Source organism: Triticum urartu, chromosome 6A (assembly GCF_056163025.1).
Source record: "Triticum urartu cultivar PI428250 chromosome 6A, HENAU_Tu73, whole genome shotgun sequence".
Classification (NCBI taxonomy): domain Eukaryota; kingdom Viridiplantae; phylum Streptophyta; class Magnoliopsida; order Poales; family Poaceae; genus Triticum; species Triticum urartu.
In genome coordinates this window covers 443,641,151-443,648,754 of record NC_141878.1, presented here as the reverse complement: position 1 = coordinate 443,648,754, position 7,604 = coordinate 443,641,151, and positions in this window count along the sequence as shown.

Genomic DNA, 7,604 nt, shown 5'->3' with positions numbered 1-7,604 from the left:
ATGTTATGAGATGCAGTATGAGAGAGATCTAGCTTGTGTGAACAGAAACTGCTTGTGGTAGAAAGTGACAAATTCATAGGATCAATGGTGCTGTAAAAGAGGAAGCTTTATTTACCACACTAAGAACTGCTAGACGGAGTGTAAGATGAGGCCGAGCAGTTCGATCTTCCGTGCCCTAACTTGGCGACGGAGGACACCTACGGCGACGGCGGAGAGGGCGATGTCCGCGGTCGGCGGAAGACGGCGTCGGAGAGGTTGCGGCAGCGAAGCGCTTCGTCGCCGGCGTCGTCGAGGGCTAGCGGTGGCGCTAGGGTTCGTGCGAGGGTGGAAGAAGAGATAATGACCACTGTGAGTGTGTATTTATAGGCACAGGGGTGGCACTGTGCTATTACACAGGTGCCCCTAGCGATTCGCATCTGAGGAACACGTGACCATTATGCGGAATTTTGGGGTTTGTTCCACGTCCCATGCACGCCTGGATTGTCGGGTGGTCGTTCCTACTTCTCCAGATTTCATGTGGAGGAATGAGCATTGAAAACGGACTTAATGGTTGTCTCTGTATCTTCTGCTGACAAGGATGCAGAGAAGACATTCGACAGTTTCAATAGAATTCATATGACTTGGGGAGATAGAGTTTGAGATAGAAAGCATAGAGAGGTTAGGGTCCGATCACATTCACTTAGTTCAAAAGATTCAACACGAAGACATAGCTATAAGTGAATGCTGTAGAGGACAGAACACTAGTATATATATATATATAATCAACATAGTGAAGATAATCATGAATATATGTTGAGATCGAAGCCAAACCAAATGTGAAGACATTGCAAGGTAACGCCATGAGTGAAACACTTCAAAATAGAACGTTTGGTGGTGGCATTACCCACCGTATAGGAAGTATTAGACCCAGACACGGCGCACAATTATCGTGGCACTCCGAAGTCAAATTCCACATTAGTGTATTCACACTTAGAATGTATGTCTTCATTGATTGAAGATATACTCTACTTCGTGTGTTGCACATCTAAGTCATCAATATGCATAAGGGTTAGGATGTGTGCCTGATCACAGGACATTTGAGGATTCCAGGATATTTAGCTCACACCGTGACTTGCAAAACCTCTTCTCATCCAAGGGCTTGGTGAAGATATCTGCCAATTGCTCTTCAGTGTTGACGTGTATGATATCAATGTCTTCCTTTACAACATGATCTCTGAGAAAGTGATGACGAATTTCAATGTGCTTTGTCTTCGAGTGCTGAACTGGGTTGTTGGCAATCTTGATGGCGCTTTCATTGTCGCAGTAAAGTGGCACTTGCTTCAGATGAATGCCATAGTCCTTGAGTGTTTGCTTCATCCACAGAAGCTGAGCGCAGCAAGATCCAGCAGCAATGTATTCAGATTCAGCAGTGGAGAGAGATACACAGTTCTGCTTCTTTGAAGACCAACATACAAGTGATCGTCCCAGAAAGTGACATGTGCCTGATGTAGACTTGCGATCAACTTTGTCACCAGCATAATCAGCATTCGAGAATCCAACCAGATCAAACTCTGAGCCCTTTGGATACCATAATCCTAGAGTTGGGGTGTGAGCCAAATATTGAAGAATTCGCTTCACAGCTAAGTGATGCGACTCCTTTGGTGCAGCTTGAAATCGAGCACACATGCAAACACTAAGCATAATATCTGGCCTAGATGCACATAGATAAAGTAAAGAACCAATCATGGAGCGGTATACCTTTTGATCGAACTCTTTACCATTGTTGTCAGGACCCAGATGATGTTTGGCTGGCATTGGTGTTGTGAAGCCTTTGCAGTCTTGCATACCGAACTTCTTCAGGCAATCTTTGAGATACTTCTCTTGAGATATGTAGATGCCATTGCGTTGTTGTCGTATTTGAAGACCTAGAAAGAACTTCAGCTCCCCCATCATGGACATCTGATATTGCTCTTGCATCATATATCCAAACTCTTCACTGTACTTCTGATTGGTGCAGCCGAAGATAATGTCATCCACATATATTTGGCACACAAACAGTTCACCATCATATGTCTTCGTGAAAAGAGTGGGATCTAGGGAACCAGGTATGAAGCCTTTGCTCTTCAGGAAGTATTTGAGTGTGTCATACCAGGCCCGAGGGGCTTGTTTGAGGCCATACAGTGCCTTGTTGAGCTTGTATACCATGTCAGGATGTTTTGGATCTTCAAAGCCAGGCGGTTGTGCAACATACACTTCTTCTTCAATCTTGCCATTGAGAAAGGCACTCTTCACATCCATTTGATATAGAAGTATGTTATGATGATTTGCATAGGCCAGCAGTATGCGTATGGCTTCAAGTCTAGCCACAGGAGCAAATGTTTCATCGAAGTCAATGCCTTCCACTTGAGTATATCCTTGAGCAACGAGACGAGCTTTGTTTCTGACAACTTGACCATGCTCATCTTGCTTGTTGCGGTATATCCATTTGGTGCCTATTATATTGTGCTTCCGTGGATCAGGACGCTTAACCAGTTCCCATACATTATTCAGCTCAAACTGTTGAAGCTCTTCTTGCATAGCTTGAATCCATTCAGGTTCCATGAAGGCTTCTTCAACTTTCTTGGGTTCTGCTATTGAGACGAATGCGAAGTGCCCACAGAAATTTGCTAGCTGAGTTGCCCTTGAACGAGTGAGTGGACCAGGTGCATTGATGCTATCAATTATTCTTTCAATCTGCACTTCATTGGCAACGCGAGGATGTACAGGGCGAAGACTTTGCTCTTGCTGTTCATTGTCGTTGTTGGAAGGAATGTCTTCAGGCTGAGCATTGTCTTCATGTTGGTCAGGTGCTGAAATGATAAGTTCTTCTTCAGGATGAGCTTCACAAGGTATAATTTCTCCAGTTCCCATTAGCTTGATTGATTCAATGGATGGAACTTCATCTAGCACATTTGGCAGTTGCTCTCTTTGTGAACCGTTGGTCTCATTGAACCGCACATCCACTGTTTCAACCACTTTGTAATGAAAGAGATTGAAGACTCTGTAGGAGTGCGAATCCTTTCCATATCCAAGCATAAAACCCTCATGTGGTTTTGGTGCAAATTTTGAGGTGTGATGTGGGTCCTTGATCCAGCACCTTGCGCCAAATACTCTGAAGTAACTGACATTTGGCTTCTTGCCAGTAAGGAGCTCATAAGATGTCTTGTTCAGTAGCTTGTGAAGATAAACACGATTGATTGTATGGCATGCAGTATCAATGGCTTCGGGCCAGAATTTTCTTGGGGTCTTGTATTCATCTAGCATCGTTCTGGCCATCTCAATTAGTGTTATGTTCTTGCGTTCGACGACGCCATTCTGCTGTGGCGTGTACGGGGCTGAGAATTCATGTGTGATGCCCAAGGTATCAAGATATGTATCAAGGCCAGTGTTCTTGAATTCAGTGCCATTGTCACTTCTGATGTGCTTTATCTTGGCGCCAAAATTGTTCATAGCTCGATTGGCAAAGCGTCTGAAGACATCCTGCACTTCAGTCTTGTAAAGGATTATGTGCACCCAAGTATATCTAGAATAATCATCAACAATAACGAAGCCATAGAGGCAAGCAGTAGTAGTTAGAGTTGAGTAATGAGTGGGACCGAAAAGATCCATGTGAAGCAGTTCGAAGGGTCGAGTAGTGGTCATGATTGTCTTCGAGGGATGTTTGGCCCTCGTCATCTTCCCTGCTTCACAGGCACCGCATAAGTGGTCTTTCTTGAACTTGATGCCCTCGATGCCTATGACATGCTTCTTCTTCGCAAGGGTGTGGAGGTTCCTCATGCCAGCATGTCCAAGCCTCCGATGCCAGAGCCAGCATTCTGAAACCTTTGCTAGAAGACATACTGCAAGCTGTGGCCCTGCCGAGAAATCTACCACGTACAAATCATCTTTTCGATACCCTTCAAACACTAGAGACTTGTCAGATTCCATTAGTACAAGGCAACGATATTTTCCTAACATTACGATCATGTTCAAATTGCAAAGCATTGAGACAGACATTAAGTTGAAGCCAAGGGATTCAACAAGCATGACTTTATCCATGTGTTGATCCCTTGAGATTGCAACTCTACCTAGACCCAATACCTTACTTTTACAAGTGTCAGCAAATGTGATGTGGCTCTTGTCGGATGGACGTAAGGTTGAGTCCATAAGAAGACTTCTTTTGCCAGTCATGTGATTTGTACACCCACTTTTAATAATCCATTCTGAAGACGCTGGTGTCATACCCTACAGTGCTGTTAGGGGGATAGGCTTCACCAAGAGCATTGTGAAGCAAAAACATTTGACGAACCAGTGGGTTATGAAAGCTTAGATCCAGGTTAGGACTAATAGGGAGAGTAGTAAGCGATTCAGGTACGAAGTACATAGTAAGACCATTTGGGCATTTGATCTTGCGCCCTACAAGATGTTTAAGGTCCCCGGAATAGCGTCAGACGATTTTGGTTTTCTGCTGGAGACCTTTCCCTACAAAAGAGAGTTAAGCTTTCTTAGCCACCCACATCAAGGGCGGCTTAGAAGCAATAAGTCTAAGTGCAGCATCTGAGAATTTTGGCTTTGAAGCCTTAGCAAACAGTCTTGCAGGCGGACAATAGTACTCATAAGAATAAGTAGAATAGTTCTTGGTCTTATGAACATGGCGGTTTGATGAACCGCTCTCATATTCATATGCCTGAGTATGGTTTCCCTGCAAAACATTTGCGTTAGTGCGACTCAGGTGAGTCCTCTGTCTGTATGAAGCCTTTGGACCGTATGAAGTCTTTGGTCTGAGGTTTGTCTTCTTCACGTGAGGTGTCATGATGACATTCACAAGAAGACTCTCCAGACACCTTTTTGGAACCCAGATCTTCTTCATAGGCGGTCCATTCCTGCAGTTAGTACCAATGTACTTGGCAAATACTTCACCATTCTGATTCTTAAACAATATATAGTTTGCATCAAAGGATTCATCAATTATAATGGGGTTAGCACAAGTGAAGCCGGATAGATTGGATGGATCTGGTGAAGGTTCCTTTGCAGCAACCCACATGGTTTTGGGGTACTGCTCAGGTTTCCAGTAAGAGCCATCTGCATTCATTTTCCTTACGAACCCTACACCCTCTTTCCTAGGGTTTTGGTTCAGAATCTGCTTTTTCAGGACATCACATAGCGTCTGATGCCCTTTAAGACTTTTGTACATCCCTGTTTCAAGCAATGTCTTCAACCTAGCATTCTCATCAGCAATAGCGGTGGTATCCTCAGCAGAGGGGTTAGTTACCACATTAACAGTTGAAGATATTGCAACAGCAGTAGTAGTAGAACATTCAGCAACAGAAATAGCATTATCACGCTCAATGCATTTAAGACATGGTGGTTCAAATCCTTCCTGAGCGGGACTGATCTGTTTGGCGCGAAGTGACTCGTTTTCCGTCTGAAAATCTTCATGAACCGCTCTCAATTTCTCAAGATCTTGCTTCCTTTGAAGATAATCATAGGAAAGCTTTTCATGAGTTGTTGAGAGAGTTTCATGACGATTTCAAGTTCCTGATACTTAACGTGAAGATTTTTTATGTCTTCAATTAAGGATTCAGATCGAGTCATTTCAGCACCTAACAGATCATCGCTTCTGTCTAACAGTTTTTGAATATGTTCCATAGCTTTCTGTTGTTCAGTTGCAATTTTAGCAAGTGTTTTGTAGCTAGGTTTTGAACCACAATCAGAGTCATCGTCACTAGATGTTTGATAGTGAGTAGTGCGTGTGTTTAGCTTGGCACCGCGTGCCATGAAGCAGTAGGTAGATGCGGAGTAGTCCTTGTCATTTGCATCGGTGTCGGTGATGAAGTCATTGGCTTCAGTGTTGAAGATGGACTTGGCAACGTATGCTTTAGCCAGACTTGCGACGCCTAAGTCGGATTCCTCCTCAGACTCCACCTCCGCCTCCTCAGAAGCAGACTCCTCCTCTGAATCCATTTCCTTGCCAACAAACGCATGTGCCTTGCCAGATGAGCTCTTCTTGTGTGATGAAGACTTTGAGGAAGACTTGGAAGAAGACTTTGAGTATTTCTTCTTCTTCTTCTTGTCGTCAGAGTCATATTCCTTGCTCTTCTTCTTCTTTTTGTTCTCATTGTCCCACTGTGGACACTCAGAGATGAAGTGGCCAAGTTTCTTGCACTTGTGACATGTTTTCTTCTTGTAGTCATGAGCAGGAGCTTCATCATTCCTTGAACTTGATCGGGAAGACTTTCTGAAGCCTTTCTTCTTGGTGAATTTTTGGAACTTCTTGACAAGCATAGCAAGTTCCCTTCCAATGTCTTCAGGATCATCAGAACTGCTGTCAGATTCTTCTTCCGATGAGGAGACAGCTTTTGCCTTCAAGGCACGAGTTCGCCCATAGTTTGGACCGTAGATATCTCTTTTCTCCGAAAGCTGAAACTCATGTGTGTTGAGCCTCTCAAGTATGTCAGACGGATCGAGTGTCTTGAAATCAGGACGTTCTTGAATCATCAGGGCCAGGATGTCAAACGAACTATCAAGTGATCTCAGTAGCATCTTGACGACTTCGTGTTTGGTAATCTCAGTGGCGCCGAGGGCTTGAAGCTCATTTGTGATGTCAGTGAGTCAGTCAAATGTGTGCTGGACATTCTCATTGTCATTTCGCTTGAAGCGGTTGAAGAGGTTGCGAAGGACACTGATTCTCTGATCTCTCTGGGTTGAGATGCCTTCATTGACCTCGGAGAGCCAGTCCCAGACTAGCTTGGATGTCTTCAAAGCACTCACACGGCCATACTGTCCTTTAGTCAGATGACCACAGATGATATTCTTGGCACTAGAGTCCAGTTGACCGAATTTCTTGACATCAGCAGCAGTGATACCTTCTCCAGCCTTGGGAACGCCGTTCTTGACGACATACCACAGGTCGACGTCAATGGCTTCAAGATGCATGCGCATCTTATTCTTCCAGTAGGGATATTCAATTCCATCGAAGACGGGGCACGCAGCGGAGACTTTAATTATCCCTGCAGTCGACATAGCTAAAACTCCAGGTGGTTAAACCGAATCACACAGAACAAGGGAGCACCAGGCTCTGATACAAATTGAAAGTGCGTTATATCGACTAGGGGGGTGAATAGGCGATTTTTATGAAAGTCTTCAGAACATAGAAGTTTGAAGACAAACGATAGAATTAAACCTATTACCATGCAGCGGAAGGTAGACTACACTAGGAAAACCATAGTCAAGTATTCAATGAAGTGAAAGCACAAAGACTAATAGCAGCTAGGTAGTAAGGATCAGGTAGGAAGTTATTGTGAAGCCAAACAGAACACACAGTCACTCAGTGAAGACAAATGATAGTGCAAACATACAATGACTTCACAATGAGTAACAGTAAGTAAGGTGAAGTGAAGATGAAACCAGTGACTCGTTGAAGGCAATGATTTGTTGGACCAGTTCTAGTTGCTGTGAAAACTGTACGTCTGGTTGGAGCGGCTAGGTATTTAAACCTTAGGACACACAGCTCAGGACACCCAGTCCTGAACACGCAGCTCAGGACACCCAGTCCTCACTGTATTCTCCTTGAGCTAAGGTCACATAGACCTCGCCCAATCACTCTG